Genomic DNA, 18,649 nt, shown 5'->3' with positions numbered 1-18,649 from the left:
AGAAGCTGGCAAAAGGGGGATGCATCACTCTGGCCCATCAACGCTATAATGGCCCAATAACAAACCAAACCATTCTCTAACCCTTTCTTTCTTTCTTTAAATATTTTGTATTTTTGTACTCTTTGTATTATGTGATTTAATACACTTTGATTCAATCGAAATACCGTCCTTACTTGTGACATTTTCTATCTAACAAAATCAAGACTCAAATTCTCTCTATTTTTTAATTTCGAATTTTCAGTTTTATATCATCTTTGTTTTGATATAACTCATTTTTTACAATATCTAGAATTATTCAATCTTTAATTTGCATTATCATATTTCTTTGCATTTTTTTTGTTAATTTTTATAAATATAATAAAACACTAACATATTTACCGTTCGGATAACAAAATCAAAAAGTTCACGAGTCTATAGAAATTTTTCATAAATCTTAGATTTGTCGTTGATATTGCAGACGATTCGTTGCTTCTCTTTCTTCTTCTTCGTCATTTATTCATTTTCTCTTTTACATTTCTTCAATTCATCTTCAACATTTTATTTCTTCTATTTTTATTCTTTCTTTTTCTTTCTTCCTTTCTTCTATTTTTATTCTTTTTCTTTTTTTTCTTCCTTTTTTCAACTCTTCTCTTTCTTTCATACAACTCCTCTTCCAAAATATCGATATCGTTTAAATATCACTTTGATATGGTCTAAATGATCGTTTACCTAGTCAACACAATCGTTTAACATGTGATCGTTTAGCATGGTCAACACAATCATTTAGATTTGAAACATATTTTTCATCATTAAAAAGAACTACACATTCGTGTATTATTTAATTTCCTACACAATTGCATATCATGATCGTCTATAAAAAGAATTACACGCACACATGTGGTTGGTGTTGGTACTACCTACACAATCGTGAATCATTTCCTATAAGATCGTGTATCATGATTGTTTAGAAGAAGAATTACATGCATGCATGTGGCCGATTAATGGCGTGTTAATTGAGGCATTTTTGTATTTTCGATTGTGGACCTATGTGCTTTTATGTTTTCAAAATTGTTCTATAGTGGAAATATTTTGTCGGTTTGTTATATTTTTTTAAAAAATCTTATTTTTTATCTTATTTCTTTTTTATAATTTTAAATCAGATTAAACCATTTTTATTTGTTTCTTGTTATTTTATATTTAGGATTATTTAATGTTTAATTTGTTTCACTTTTATGAGTTTAATGTATACCTTTACATTTTTCTATATCTTTTTCATTTTTATCAAAACAAATTATAATGACTTATGATACACGATCCTTGATATCATAAGTCAAGGATATCAAGTTGACTTGTCGTGATGTTCTTGGAGTTTGTTGAACGTCTACGCTTGATTTGGAGAAGCGGAGCACGTGATGTTTTTCAAGTTGGTTGAATACTTACGCTTGATTTGAGGAAGCGAAGCACGTGATGTTCTTGAAGTTGGAGTCTTGGAAGAAAGTTTGTATCTTCAAAGAAGCTTCAATCTTCGAGGATGGTCGACTTCAGGAGTTTCCAAAAGTTTGTATCTTCAAAGAGCTTCAATCTTCGAGGATGGTCGACTTCAGGAGTTAGGGAGTCTGCTCTTGGAGAATTCTCTCTAGATCTTCTGGAGTAAAAAATTTTCAACCCCTACAAATGAGAATAATTCTTCTATTTATAGAGTTCATTAGTGGGCTTTATGGGCTTAAACCTGGTTGATCGATGGACCAGACCCATGGGCTTAACCATATGGATTTATGTTATATTTAGTTTTTGGGCTCAATTAAACTTATTTTTTAGCTTAATTGAACTTAGTCCAAGTAAATAATATTTAATTGAACCAAAATGATTAACTTAATCCAACGATTAAGATGAAAACATGTGGCATTATTAGAATAGCCAAATTTATGTTTCTTTTTCAATTTTTTTTTAATTTGGGGCACATGTCAATTTTAATTAGTCTCAAATTTAATTATTTGTATTTTTCATCATTAACTTAATAAATGATGTGGCAATTTGTGATTGGTCTCAAAACTTCTTATTCAACATAATAAATGACAAGTTTATGATTTTACAATTCACCCAAAATCATAATATATCCATTTTAGTTCAACCATAACTTATCAAATAAATTACACACCCATCATATGCAATTGAGTAAAATTAGCATGCTCTGATACCATATAATGGAAAGCATACAAACACAGAGGAAAATACTGATCAATTTTACTCTATATGCAACTAAACTATTTAGTGATAAACATGCTTGAAAAGACCCTAATTAGAAGAAAATATACCTTTGAAGCTTTCTGAAATCCTTGATATCTCCTCACGAACTTAATCCAAGACAACCACTAAAGATGACCCGCTAATCTTCGGATTTAGAACCAGGTTGTGGGACCAATTAGTTGAAGGAACTAAGGGAGATGTATGAAAATTGGAAGGTAGAATTTTGGTTGAGATTTTGGAGAGTAATGATTTTGTAATTTCCAAAATTACTTGAAAAGGGCAAAAGTTTTTAACATAGATGAAAAAAACCCTATTTATAACCTAATTACATGCAATTTTGCATGTAATTAATTAGTCAAATCTCAACACATAATAATCCACTAACAATAAGTGGAACTTATTGGGCTTGGTGTCTACATCTCATGTAGCCACGTATCCCACTAGGTGTTCGTGGATTATCCAACAAAAAGTTGGATTTTTCCACTAACTTAGTCCAAGGGTAAAAGGGTCATTTGACCTTTCAAGTCAATATTTTGACTTTTTACCATTTTGTTTTGTTGACTAGTTTTGACCTCCCGAGCATAAATCCACGTTCATTTTTTCAAAATTCAAATCACATTTGAATATAAGGCCAATCAAAGTTTGATTTTTCGAAGTAAAAAAATCAACATTTTGACTTTTTACAACTTTGACCATTTTCATCAATTTCGAGCTTCTTAGTATGAATCTGTATTCATATTCATAGTATTTAAATCTCATTTAAACATAAATCTCTATTTCTAATATGAAATCCGACGGCTATATCACATATACTTGTCGGTTTCTCTCTCTTCTTTAAATTCGAACAATTCGACTTATTCCATCACACTGTTATAAGTTTATTCCATATGAGCTAGCAGGGAAACCTAATGGACCTATAGATCATAGGCTCCAACGATTCAAGATTAATTGACTAAACTCTTTTAGACCGAGTTAATGAACATTCGTTAACTAACAGATTATTCCACTAAAGTCTCGTAGTTGCACTCCCCTCACTATAGATATATTGCGTCCATTTGATAAAACCATAATCAATAAATTTATCTTGTGGTTTTTCGTAACCTTAGTTGGGTCAAAACATCATTTTACCCCAAGACTACATCTTGCAAGTCTCACTAATCCACTATTAAACAATTGGTTTAAGGTCCAACTTATAAACTTAATCCCTCTCGGCCAATGAGAGGGTGAGACCCCTTGTTCAAGACTTGGAAGAGAACAACCTATCTACTAACCCTAAAACGGGTAGGAGTGAATTCCGTCTTGCATACTATGTCCTCAGCTATCCACCCGATCTTACCTCTAAAATGGGAGGCTTGTTGGATCAACGCTGATGAGCTACCTTCACCTATGCAGATCTAAAGATAATCTCGTGTGAACAGGAGTTCATAGTTAGCTCATGATTAAGATTAAGTTTACCTAGGTCATCAATAATGGAGATAGTTAGTTTTAAACAGTAAACGGTGTTATAACGTAAAAGGTGACTATTTCATGGTTCAGTCTTTTGTAAACACTTTACATAGGATGCCCCCACTTTCATGTCTCCACATGAACGATTCAGGATCATTTCGTTTGTACTTACTACAAAGCGGGTCACACCCATAATTTCTCTAAATAAGGCGTCCAACCATTATTCATATACTATAGAAATTTAGGCTATATACTCGAACTTGATCCACATTTATCTCTCCACATAAAGTTCAAGTTTACTTCAGAAATAGTCTCAGGACTTAGTTTATTGGATTTACAATTATAATATTCAATTTTTCAATAACAACTTTATTGAACAGAATATGATTACAAACTACGAGTTTTAGAACAAAAAATTCCAACATTCCCTCCCTAGGTGATTATGTGTTTTGGCCAAGTAAGGAACGCTAAGATGAGTTGCTACATGTGGAAGCTGAACAAGCAATCTAAGTTCTTTTATTTTGTAACTTATGTAAGTAAGAAATTATTTTTGTTGTTTGTACTGAAAGAGATGCATCTCAACTTTGTGAGAACTAAGCAAGACGTTTAGATTTAAGTTTAAGTTTAGGTTTAACTCTGGTACGAAAAGAAAGGAAAGTGTAATTGTAGAACACTTGGTTCAAGTAATAAGAAATGATTTGTTTATTAGTTCTATTTGAAGTTTAATAATTTTTTCGTTGCTCGATAAAGTTTAAGTTTAAGTATAAGGACTCAAGTGAGCATTCTGGCAATTCACATGAAGCGCCAAGGCTGCTCAAGTCCCATCGTGTGCCACATAGCAAGGTTCAGGATGCGTGTAGGGTAAGGCGTGACAATAAAACACTTCCACTTATACACTTTTGATCGTGATAAAAGGCTATTATATTAGTCAGTCATAATGGTAGTCTATAAACTAACAACCACCTAAACAAAGCTAAATGATAGGAGTTATCAATCACTTATTGACTTCTACAATTATAAATGTGTCTGTAAACTAGGCCTAGAAACTAGGAATGAAATACAAATTTGAGATATAAAATGGTCATCAATCTCTGTGAATGAGAAAAATTAATAATGTAGTATTCATTCTTAAACACTTGTGGGGGTTGGAACAAAATATCGGTAGGTTTAAGTATACAAATATTGACAAGTAGTATAAAATGGACAAAATTTAAGTATTGAATCTCAAGAAACAGAGTGCAATAAATCAGTTGAGTAAAGAGATTTGTTCTCTAAGTTTGCAACCCCAAAGGTAACATGGTTATACAAGTCACAAAAGTCTTGACTATTTAGTACAAACAAGACATATTCTTCTCCTTTTTAGACAAATAAGACATAACAATCATGAAATATTTTTAAAAATGAAAATTATACGTGACCAACGTTATATAGTTATTATTAAAAAAGAAAAAGAAAAAAGAAAACTAAAACGCGTTTATATGTAAAAGATAATACAAAAAGTTAATCATTCTTTTTCTTTCTAAAGACTTGGATTCTGTTCTACCAATTAATAGTATTCTGTATGCTCGTCGAAATATAATACATGTTCTACTTTATCCTTATCACAACTCCTTTTTAGTTAATTCTGTACAATTCCAGAATTATTGTTAAACCACATGTTCAAGTAGCAGAATCGTAAGAAAGAAGCAAGAAGCTCCAAGCAATTTCTGAATATACATTACACATTAGCTTTCAGTATCCCAAACTTTGAGATTAAAAAAAATCAACACTTACAATTTAATTGAGAAAACGAGATAGAAGAATAAATTAGATGACCTTACTCCCTAAAAACTGGAGTTGAATCGCTGTTATACCTAACAAAAGTATGAAGAAAAAAATTAGAGTAGAGTCATTTAATAGTTGAAGCAACAGCATGAGCCCACCATTTGAGATTAACTTTCATATGAATTTCATTAGAAGGAAACCTCCATTTCATCATCAATGGCTTCTTCAATTCCACCTTTTCTTCTTCCTCCTCTCCTCCTCTTCTTCCTCCATAGTCTCCCAAGCTTCTGAAAGATAAGGCCTAGAAATTTCACCACACAACTTTTGTTCTTCTTCTTCTTCTTCTTCCCTTTTTCCTAGCCAATTCAATCCAGGAACTATGGACGCCAAGATCGAACCTTTATCCTCCTCGGAGAAAACAAATCCCAAATCCATGAACCCTTTTAGCTCTTCAAATTCCAGCTCCAATTGGCTCCTATTTTCCGCCCCCTCGTTTTTCTTCCCCTAGGTTTCCTCCTTGACTCGGCTCCGGCGATTTCTTTGCTTGGAAAGGGGTGTTTGTTGAAGATTTACGCTTGAACCAAAAAGAATCGAAGAGATTCAGCACTTGCTCAAAGTCGTCCATCAATTAGAGATCTCTGTTTTGTTTGTTTGGCTAATTTGGTCTTCACAAACTCTGTAAGGGGTTTTAAAATGTTGACTTGTTGTCACCAAATTGGGCTTGAAGTGGTCAACATTTCTATGAAAGAAAAATAAGCGTCCCATTTTTGTTTTTGTTTTCTTTAGTTCTATCGTCCTTTCTAGGAAAGTTGAAGGAAATGGCGCCCCACACCAGACGTGTGGATCTTCTTCTTATCATTATTATTTAGTACAGCATTTCCCACTTCGTGCATTTTTATCTTTGTCTTAATTTATATTTGAAAAGTGTAGGGAAAAGGGTTGTTAACGGTATGTGTGTGCTAGCCGTGGATGAAGTAGAGCTAAGGATTGGATCGCAAAGTGGTTCTTGCAGGTCACTCATCCAATCCTGCGTGCATCTTTGCGGGTCTGCTTAGTGGCCGTTTTCGTTGATCTAGACATAACCAAGGTCTTGTTATATGAATAATATCATAAAAATAAATTAGAAAATAAAAATTTAGATATTTAAAAAAGAATCTAAAACGAATCACCATTCACATTCTTTCTTAACACAATTTATGACTATGTTTTATGAGTAATGTCTCTCATGATTAGATTAACTTTCTTATAGAAACAACCACCCCATTCCAAAGGTTCGAAAACTATACTTCGTGGAAATAAATCAAATTTGAACAAGCTTACAAAAAAAAGTAATATTTTATGAGGGTAAAATAATGACGAAAAATAATACTTTGAAACAATTTGAGTAAAATGTGTATTTATAGATTATTCATGATCATTCGAATAGTCGCGTCTATTCTTCAAGTTATTTATTTTCTAAAAAACATGTTCATTTATGGAACAATGCAACTCTACATGTTCGATCACATACCATTTATGTAAGTTTTATTTTCATGACTATACAATAAAACTTTAACATTGTATAAAATAATAAATGTTAATATCCTTTGAACTAAATGGTTTTCACAAATTAAATTTAGTTAGATAAATAACATACTTTCATCCACCAATGATCTTCTAAGGATTACGTTTTGACATTCCTTTAGAACTTAATTAGGTTTCTTGACGGAAGAGTGAACTAGCTACTTCAATGAGCAGCGAGAGATCAATCTCTAAGGTTCCACTTATAGACACTACCTCTCATGGTGTTTAATTAGAGCATTGTCTTTTTTTATTTGATGAGCCTAATAAAATAATGGATAGTTGCAAATTTAGCAATTAAATTCAAAATAATTAAGTATTAGCAACATTTAAAAAAAATTGCAAATATAGCAAAATTGTTAAAATCTATCAATGATAGAGTCTTATCACTGATAGATCATGTTGTAAAAATTGGTCTGTCACTGATAGATCATACGAGTCTATCACGGATACAAGTCTATCAGCGATAGTTTTGCTATATTTGCAATTTTTTTAAATATTGCTATATCCTTAATTATTATTCTTCAAATGGTCATCCATTACAATTATCCTAAAATAATAGACTCAAAAAAGATAAAATAGCATATAATGCACATGGGTCACATTAATAATAGATAAAAATTGCAATTGATCACCAGTTTATAAATAATAATTAAGAATATAGCAATATTTTTAAAAAAATTACAAATATAACAAAATTATCACTGATAGACTTATATCGCTGATAGACTTCGTATGGTCTATCAGTGATAAACCAATATTTGCAACATGGTCTATTGATGATAGACTTATATCATTGATAGAATTTGACAAATTTTGCTATATTTGTAAAATTTTTAAAATGTTGCTGTATACTTAATTATTTTGAATCTAAATGCTAAATTTGCAACTATCCCTTAATAATAATATTATATTTAAAATAAATCTAACATTCTACCACTTGGCTCGTTGACATTATTTACCATTCATTGTCATAAACATAATGCGCAAATAAATAAAAAATTAAACTTCATAATACATCATGTCAAGTAAAAAAAACTACTAAAAAATCATGGTGATCATACATCATTGCATTAACATATTCCATTCCATATATAACTGAAATTGTTCCTGATTTAACATGATCTACAATAAAGATAAACAATAACAGTCCAACAATAAGTGTCTTTATCAAAGACGGTGTCCTATTTGATTCACTTAATTCATTTATGTATATACTAATCATAAGAATAGAACTATGGACAATTAGAAACAATAAATAAATGAGCTCGAAGTGTTAAATAACATAATGTGATTTCGATAATGATATCTACTAATGCTCATACGTTCAATATGATCATTGAATGTCTTTGGTGGCAATCCTTAAGTAAGTGGATTTGCAATCATAAGTTTAATGCTAATGTGTTCGTGACACCTTTTGTTTATGAACTTCCTCTTTAACGGCAAAGTATTTTAATTTCATATGTTTAGCACCTTTAAAATACTTGTTTTTTTAGAAGAAAATTGCTGCAGAATTATCACAATAAATTCTCAGCAGCTTGACAATACTGTCGACAATTCCAAGTCCTGAGATAAAGTTCTATAACCATAAACCATAAACTATATATAGCTTCAAACCATGCTACAAATTCAACCTCCATAGTGGATGTAGCGACGATAGATTGCTTTGAACTTTCCTATGAAATTGCTCCTTGAGCTAATAGAAACAAATAGCCAAAAGTATATTTTTGTGTATCCACACACCCGACAAAATATGAATCTAAATATCCAATCACCTCAAGATGATCAGTTCTCTTGTAAGTAAGCATATAAAATAAGAATTATAAACTTACTCCCACTAATTCTTAGGTATATACATCGACCAATGATTTTTTCTTTAAAACCAAAAGATGTGATGTTATCATTAAACTTACGATACCATTGTTTGAAGCTTGTTTAAGTCCATATATTGACCTCTTTAATTTATACATTATATATTCCTTTCTTTCAACCATAAAACTTTCTAGTTGATCTATGAACACTTCTTCATCTAAATTCTCATTTAGAAATGCAGTTTTCACATCCATTTGATGAAACTCGAAATAATAATGAGCTACTAAAGTTATAATAATTCTTAATGAGTCCTTTTTCGAGATAAGAGAAAAGGTCACTTTGTAGTTAATGCCATCTTCTAAGTATAACTTTTGCAACAAGTTTAGCCTTATGTCGTTCAATTTTATCATTTGAATCACGTTTGGTCTTAATTAAAGACTCATTTACACTCAACTCATTTACTTCCTTTAGGCAATTATGCAAAGTCCCATACTTTATTATCATTCATAGATTTTTAACTCTTCTTCACGCATCTAACCATTTGGCATAATTATCTCCTTTGATAGCCTATGAAAATAAAACTGGATCATTATTAATACTTAAATAAAATTATCTCTTTTGCAAATAATCCACATAATAATCGAAAATAGTTGATCTTCTTTACTTTACAGACCTTTCTAACTTTGTTTCTTGTGGTTCTTCAGTTATAGGTTCATTTGTTATAACATCATTATGTGGTGTTTGACCATTAATTTGTTCTTCCTGTGAATTGTTAACATAAACTCAACAACTACAGAACAAAAACTTGAGAAGAAGTTATAGATGAAGGAATTTCCACCCTAACTTCTTGAATTCCACTTTACGTGGTTTCATAAACTTCCACTAATTACGCCAATCTCAATGAACCTTGGATTTTCATTTTCAACTATTCACATACTATGGTTAGGACAATAAAATCTATACCATTTTGGTTTTTTTGGATAATCAATAAAGAAACCATTGGTTGTTCTTGAATATAGTTTCTTTTCGTATGGATTATAAATTCTTACTTTTGTTTGAGAACCTCAAACATGCAGGTGCCTTAAACTAGGTTTCCTTTTTGTCCACCAATTCAAAAGGTGCCTTTGAACTGACTTACTTAGAACCCTGTTTAATAAATATTAAGCCGTTCTTAATGCATACATCCACAAGGACATAGGTAAAGACGAATTAATTAACATGCTTCTAACCATATTTATTAATGTACGATTATGCCTTTCTGCAACACCATTTTGTTGTGATGTTCTTGGCATTATGTATTAAGCACATGTACCATGTCTTTCTAGGAATTTAGCAAATGGGTCAAAACAATGTGCTTTCTCATCATATTTTTCATAAATTTTATAAAATCCTTGACATTTTCAGTATTATAGTTATGGACTTGATATTGTTTACTACAATCATTTGCATAAACATTAGGGCTCAATCTATTTGATATTTCCAAGCTTTATAGAAAAATATATCATCATCATTGGTAGTAGAAGTAAGTACAGTAGTTTCTCACTTAAGAGTATAAAATCAAGATCCAAACTTCAAGATGGAATCAGACTTGTTCGAACCAATTAGAGAAATTTAGTCCATTAAACTTGATTATAGACCTGTGAATGAAGAGAAACGGAGTAGATGTTGCGATTTCAAAAATAAATATGCTTATACACTATTGATTTGAGAAATAAACTTAAAAATACAACATATATTTTCATATAATATTAATAATCATTAACTTATACATTGGAGTTCTTCTTTAGAAACCACAACAATGTACACTAATTATGCTTAATTGATGCTAGATTTAGTTTCACATAATTGTAATTTAAATGCTCAAATTAGATACATTAGTTAGTTATCTTTGATATACTAAAAATATTTAACCAAACACCTCAATTAACCACAATCAGAGTGAAAGGGTAGGTTGGTTTGTACGGTGGTGAAGGAAAAGAAATCTGATGTTGTTTAGCCCGAATACATACATCACAAGAGCCCTAAACCCTAAACCCTAGATACATCAATTTTAGAGAAATATAAGGAAATAAATGTTTCATATATTGGGAATTAGGATGACCTAAACGAAAATGTCATAACATACAATTTTGTTCAGAAGTAGAAAAATAGGAAGATAAAAGATTGGTCTAGAAATGCTACTAGAATAAGTGTCATAATCAAGGAGGTAAAGTCCCCCACTATGTCGGGCAGTGTCAATCATCTTCCCTAAGCTCAAGTCCTCAAAAGACAGAATCATGTAAGAATATTGCTTTGCAGTTTAACTCATGAATAATCTTGCTTTTTGAAAGCAAATAAGAAATTATGGACACATGCATGAAAAACATTATGTAAGAAGAGCCCTAAACAGTGAGAAATCTTCCCCTTATCAGCAATGGGAGTCAAGGATCCATCTGCAATTCTAATTGTTTCGTTGCCGACACATGCAATATAAGACATAAAATGTTCAGAGGAACCAATTAAATAATCAGTGGCGCTAGAATCCAGAATTCAGGGGTTATTCTCATCAACACTAATAAGACCGAAGGACTAAGTTATACTTGATTAGACAATGACACCTAAAGTAGCGGGGACTAGGATTGGTCTGGTTCCTGTGTGGATCAAGTGATTAAGAAGGTCTAGCATACTCACTCACATATGTCCACCCTATGTTACGTTTTTCGTTGGAAGAGTGTTTTTTACCTTCCAGGGGACAATCCTCCACCACACACTTTTATGCAAGCTACAATCCTCAACCACTGGAATATTTTTTATAAAATAACTACGAGTAGGAAAGAGAAGGCAAATTGAGAAGGAGAGGTTAAATTTTAAAAAATAGATTAAAGTGATTTAGATCTTTATTTATTTTGTTGTCATATTTGCCATATTGAAAAAATGTGTAACATAGACTATAATATGGAAGTTTCCTTTGCTACCAGGTACAAATCCATTTAGAAAATATAAAATACATTAATGTAAAAAGAGAGGTGAATTTTAGGAAACAAAGTTTTTAAAAATTCCATTAATGTATTTTAGAAAATATAAAATATAAGAAAAAATTGTGAATTGTAGGAAACAAAGTTTTAAAAAATTAGCAATTCAATTTGTTTATGTTTAACTCCATATTGGAACGAACCATGAACACCGATAATGCTATGTACGTGTTTGATGACTGAATTGAGATATGTATTTATAAATTACGTATAAAATATGTGAAAAGTTCCTCAAGTTCTTTTCTTCTTGTGAGAAACAGAGAAATGCAATGTAGAAACACAAAGAGTATATAGAATATTTTAGTTTTCCGTTGATGCTTCTAATAAAATTGGAAAATTGACAAAAGTAACACACTTTTAGTTTTCGTTTTCAAAAGTAGCACATTTTTTAAAACTCATAAAACTAGTAAAATTTTGCGTGACCGAGAATTCCCTAAAATATTAAAAATTTCCAACTAATAGATTGTTTTGGATTTTTGGGTGGCAGACAATTAGACCAACGTTCTATAATCTTTTCAAATCCTATTTATTATTTTTTATTTTTCAAAAAAATTATTCAAACCTTCTTTGCTAATTTTTCCAACTATTTCTTGTAAATTACCATTTTTCCTTTTCTAATTCTTCTATTCCTCAACCAAAACCTTGTTTCACATTACTCAACCACAAACGCGGCCACTCCTCTCTTTCTTCTGCCCAACCAATTCTTCCACCTCTCATCAATCATATCGTTTCTCCTACATATTTTCCTTTTTCTAAATTCTTGGTGTTCAGTTTGAAGTTATGATAGGATAGTTGAATTGATTAAAAACGGAAAGAATTAGAAAAAGAAAAATGGTACTTTAGAGAAAATAGTTGAAGAAATTGGTAAAAGATTTTGTGGAAGAGTTGAATAATTTTTTGGAAAAGAAAAAACTATTCAATAAAATATAGAATATGTGATGGCACTAAAAAAATCATAATTTGAAAAATTTAAATATTTGAGAAAATGTGGATGGTGGATGGACATTGTTAATTTTCTACCCTTTTATTGATTTTAAAGCTAAAGCTTTTCTTTACACACAAAAAAGAAAAGAAGAAAAAACACCAAATTCTTAGGAGGTTTTGTTCTGGTAATTTAAAAAACGAAGCCTTAACTACTAAGCTTTGGTCTCTATTCTCTACATCCTTTGTTGCATTGCAAGATCTTCCATCTCTCCACGACTTGTTCCATCTTCAACTTCTCCCCATTTCTCTCCATCGCTACGTTTCTTCATCATTCACACCATCACACCTTCCAATTCCAATTCCGTTAGCATTCCAGATCTCGTTTTCTCCCTTCCTTTTCTGCTTTCTCTTACAACTTCTCATTTCTTTCTTGCACTACTTCAAATTTACGATACCACAATTTGGAATCCTCAGATTCACGGATTCTCTCTTCCACCCTCATCGCAGAGATCTAAACACCTTGCCGCAAAAAAATGGCGGGTCGCTTCGGCCTTTCGTCAACTGCTCCGGCCACCATGATCGTTACTAATACACCGGCTCAGGACCTTGCCGTCACTAATCTTGCTTACTGCTCCGCTTCTGATCTTCAAAACTATGCCGTCCCTGGCACTAAGCTCTTCCTTGCCTTGGTTGGCGATTCCTTTGTCCTCTCCCTCTCATATCCTTTTCATTACTTTAATTTTACCCGTTCTTTTCTTTAGCTGTACTTTACGTTTTCTTTATTTCTAATTCGCCATTTTGCATCATCTTTTCGATGAGCATAATCCTTAGCTTGGTGAGGTTTCAAGTTCGTCTCGAGGGCAATTTTTTAGGCTAATTTTAGTGTATGAGACCATGAACTGTCCTACTTCCATATTATTAGGGATTGTTAATTGTTCATTGAGCAAACCACTTGATTCTGTATGAATATTTGGACATTTGTGGTACTGCTCGTTCAATGTTGTTCGTAAATGCATTTTTTATCTACTCAAGTATGCTATATAGGGGTGTTTATAGAAATTGGCGACTGGTGATTCCATTAATATTATGTTAAAAGTGAGACTTCGTGCGTATTCTATGTTGAGGATTATCTATCATTTTCTTTTTCTTCTTTTTTGTGGGCTTAACTGATAACTACTGCTCATGGAAGCATAAGCAGTGGCCATATTGCCTTAAATGCTATTCAACGTCGTCATGCTAGAGTTTCAACTGGGGACAAGATATCTGTGGCAAGGTCTTTGTCTATACCGTACACTTATTCTTTGTATCTATTTCAGTAATCATAATACTTACATGATCTCTTCATAGATTTATCCCGCCAGATGATTTCAACCTGGCGCTACTTAGATTGGACTTAGAGTTTGTTAAAAAGGGATCCAAAAGTGAACAGGTATGCAGAATGAAGTCAAAGTTGAACTATTTATGGCTGTCTTGGGATAATTTCCAAGCATATCATCAAGCAATTAATTATCAAGGATTTATTCCTTTTTATATTTTTGTAGGTCGATGCTGTTCTCTTGGCTAATCAATTGAGGAATAGATTTATCAACCAGGTAGAATTTTGAGGCCTAACTTAACTGATATGCATGCTCTTGTTACTTGGTATTCTTCCTGGTACCCGTATTTCTAATTGTTTGCTTGTTTCTCTTTTTTGTTTTTGTTTCTGTAGATTGTATTATCTTTACCTTAGCCCCAATATTATAATTCATTAGTTTTCTACAGTGCTATGTTTATGACATATCATTCCAGATGTTATGTGAAACATCCCCTGATAAGTGATAGTTATAGATTTTTTTTTGATGAATCTGTTATTTTAAAAATGTTTGTACTTTATTAACAGATATCTTGTCCCCCACAGCAAAATTGATTAACTAGAATGTAGGTTTTCTTTGGTTCCTAATTTGGTGTTTAGTTACGGTACCTTCTAGACAAAGGTTGCTGGTTATATGATACCTTCTGGTTATGCTTGCATGCAGATAATGACGGCAGGCAGAGAGCTTCTTTCGAGTTCCATGGTACTAACTATATCTTCACAGTTAATCAAGCCGTTGTGGAAGGGCGAGATACATCCAATAGTGTTGAAAGAGGGATGATTTCAAAGGATACCTATTTTGTGTTTGAAACATCAAATGGAAGTGGAATAAAGGTAGATGCCTGGAAATTTCATCTGTTTCCTTGTACTTTTTTTCCAGAATACTGCACCCATTTCGTTGTAAGCTTATCGTCTTCTTCTTCTCATCCCTTACCCTGTGCTAGTTAATCAACCAACACTTGTAGCTCTCTTTAAATTTAGCTGCGTTTAGATCCATGAAGCAGCTTCAAGTTTTCAATCCTGCATTTTTGTATTTTATAGGAGTTTATCTGCAGGCTTTAGTAATTCTTTCTAACACAACAAGACAGGATTGTAGTCTAGAAATGTAAATACGAATATCAGTAGTTTCTTTCTATGTGATGTGACATCATGACGAGTCTAGTTTAACCTTAGACTAACCTCATTATGGATATATTTGATTGCAATAGTTTTTACTGACTAAAGGTCGAATATATTGTAGTAGGCTGGACCTTTCTTGGTGCTTGCTTTTGATGTGTTGGCTTAAATGCTCTCACAATGAAATTTTCCATGCTTCTCTCACATTTGTTTTCTATTTTTTCTTTGCTTACTATTGTTTGTGTAGGAAGAATCCTAATGATGTTGATGTGATAGTAGTCTATAATCATTCTCTATAGAGTGCAGTATTGTTGGATGAGCAATTTTTTAATCACATGCATATGCATGCACTTTGCAGATCGTTAATCAACGTGAAGCTGCTAGTAGTAACATTTTTAGGCAAAAAGAATTTAATCTTCAAGCACTTGGCATTGGAGGATTAAGTGAGGAGTTTGCTGATATATTTCGAAGAGCTTTTGCGTCTCGTGTTTTTCCTCCTCATGTGACCAGCAAGTAAGAATCTAATAATGATAATTAATCATTTTGTTGTTGTTATCATGCTTTCTAATCAGATACCTGCGATAGGTTGGGCATTAAACATGTAAAAGGAATGCTGCTTTATGGGCCACCTGGAACTGGCAAAACTCTTATTGCCCGTCAAATTGGAAAAATGTTGAATGGGAGAGAGCCGAAGGTTAATATATAACTCTACCTTTTGATATGTTTGATGTATTTTTTGCATCATAGGCTCATATCAGTATCTGTGTTTAGCATCCAAATTATTTTCTCTTTTACAATCTTTTTCAATTTCCACTTTAGATGCATAAGATCTCTTGAATTTTAGTAGTACGGGGATGAAAAGCTGACTTATTTATTGAAGTTGACTGTTGCTGGTTTGACAAAATGAAAAGCAACAGATAATAAGAACTAAAACCTCCAAGGCATTATGGCCAAATTTTTTCAGCCAATTTTATTCTTGATTTTGCATGTGCAATTTTCTTCCTGCATCTGGAATTTTAGTAATAATTACACCTTTACATTGTCAATCTTTTATGATCTCTGAATGCTACTTCTTCTACATAGTCTGTGAATTATCATAAACCATATTGAGGTCTAGCCAAGTTTCATTTGCTCTCATGCTCTCACCCACATGTTTTTCTCCACCTTCTTAGATTGTCAATGGCCCTGAAGTGTTGAGCAAGTTCGTTGGTGAAACCGAAAAGAATGTGAGAGATCTTTTTGCTGATGCTGAGAATGATCAAAGGACCCACGGTAATTGGGGTGATATAGCTATTATGATATTTCAACAAACGTATTTCAATTTTGTTAATTCCAAGATGGCTTTTTCTCAAGACAGGAGACCAAAGTGAGTTGCATGTCATAATTTTTGATGAAATTGATGCTATTTGTAAGGTATGTGGTTTCTTTGAGTATATTATAGCTTTGTTTCTTTTATTTTGAAGATTCACAAAGAAATTAATGTCCGAAGTGAAATTTGTTAGATCTTCTTGACTCTTCTCATAGTTTAAAAAGCTAAGTTGGCTAGAATGAAGATCTGGCTCATGATGTTGGCTATTATTGAATCAAATTTTCTTCTGAATTTTATTTTCAGGATGAAACTAAGAATAAATCAAATTCAATCGTTAGGATAGTAAATGAACACACTGTAATCAGGATTTCACCCATTTGACAATCCTGTTTCTCTTTCATTTTAGTATTTGTTTATACATTATAAGGTTTTGAGCCAAAAGTTGCCCATTTCACTTTTTTGATTCATGCGTTCAGGCAAGGGGATCAACTAGAGATGGAACTGGAGTTCATGACAGCATTGTCAACCAGTTACTCACGAAGGTTTGTGTAAATTTTGTGTTGCAAAGTAGTATTTGTGGTACATTTGGTGGAACTTCTTTTATACTTATTTCCTCTATCGCAATGATGATATCATGTCTAAGAAGCATAATTTCTTTGCAGATAGATGGTGTAGAATCATTAAACAATGTGCTACTTATTGGCATGACTAACAGAAAGGACTTGCTTGATGAAGCCCTTTTAAGGTTTCTTTCTACTGCTTTTCTCTTTTTTCCATGAAGCATTTTGTTAATGATTCTATAGTTGAGCACATGAACTTCTACAGACCAGGTCGCTTGGAAGTTCAGGTTGAAATCAGCCTGCCAGACGAGAATGGCCGTTTACAGATTCTTCAAATTCATACTAACAAAATGAAAGAAAATTCTTTTATTGCTCCTGATGTGAACCTCAAAGAAATTGGTAAGTTAACCTTTTTTTCCCCTCTTTTAAGGTAAATATACAATTTGGTTCCCAAAGTGTTCACCGTTTTTAAATTTTATATCTAATTTCATATACAAAATTATTTCTAATATCCCAAAGGTTTCACATGGATCATCAAGTTGTATAAAGATTAATTAAATTATTCCAATTTCTACTCAATATTTTTTTAGATTAGAAACATTTTATTGCAAAGTAAAAAGGGGAAATTGCCAAGCACCTAAAGGTGATTACAATAGAAGTTTCCAATTGGAAACAAGGTAAGAACAACTCAAATGATTAAAAGGTGGCTTGGTTTTGCACAATTACAAAGCAGTAGAAGAGTATAATAATCTAAAAATAGGTCAAAACTTGATGGATCATCTCTGAAAAGATGTTTATTACGTTCTCCCTACAAGGTTCAGAAAAAAGCATGAACTATAGCTAACCAGATCGTCTTCTTTGTTCCATGAAAAGGATGACCGGCCAACAAGGAAGCGAGTTTGTCAAGCATTTTATATTAAAAGACAGTCGACCAACCAAAGGCTTGCAATGTGGTATACCAAAACTGCAAGTTAAAAGGACAAGGCATAAAGAGATGTGCAGCCCATTCTGTATGTTTATGACGCATGTGGCACCACGAAGGGGAGGTGTACACAGAGGGCATGCGTCGTTGGAGATGATTAGCAGTGTTAATTGCACCCAGACTGTGTTCCCAAAGTAAAATTTTAATTTTCTTTGGGAAATGATCCATTCAAATAGCAAAATAAACCTCCTTTGGTATGGGGTTATATTATCCCATCAAATCATCCATAAGAGATTTAACAGTAAACATGGAGGCAGGGTCTAGAGTCTAGATCTAAGAATCATGTGAGAGGCGGGGACGAACAGTAGATAGTAGATGAGATAATGAAGCCCGCTCATTAGATTCCAAGTTATTAAGATTTCAAAGAAGTTGCAAATCTCAGAATTCTGAATCCCAATTATGATATCAGGGGAGCGAGTAAGTCTGAATAGCCATGGAAAAGCCATACGGATAGCACTACAAGAGAGCTAGGAATCCTTCCCAGAAGAAATTGTCCTACCAAATCCAATTTGGATACGGGTACGATTGGCCATCAGATCAGTAGTCTGACGAATGAATTGCCATGGGGATTTAGGGATAGGGTGACCA

General features: G+C 32.5%; 1 pseudogene; it reads left to right on the top strand.

Annotated features, from left to right (window-relative positions):
- Window positions 1–12,881: 12,881 nt before the first annotated feature.
- On the top strand, window positions 12,882–17,528 carry LOC116406366 (annotated as a pseudogene).
- The last annotated feature ends 1,121 nt before the right edge of the window (window positions 17,529–18,649 follow it).

This window comes from Cucumis sativus, unplaced genomic scaffold, assembly GCF_000004075.3.
Source record: "Cucumis sativus cultivar 9930 unplaced genomic scaffold, Cucumber_9930_V3 scaffold92, whole genome shotgun sequence".
Classification (NCBI taxonomy): Eukaryota; Viridiplantae; Streptophyta; class Magnoliopsida; order Cucurbitales; family Cucurbitaceae; genus Cucumis; species Cucumis sativus.
This window is presented reverse-complemented; position numbering and strand designations above follow the sequence as displayed.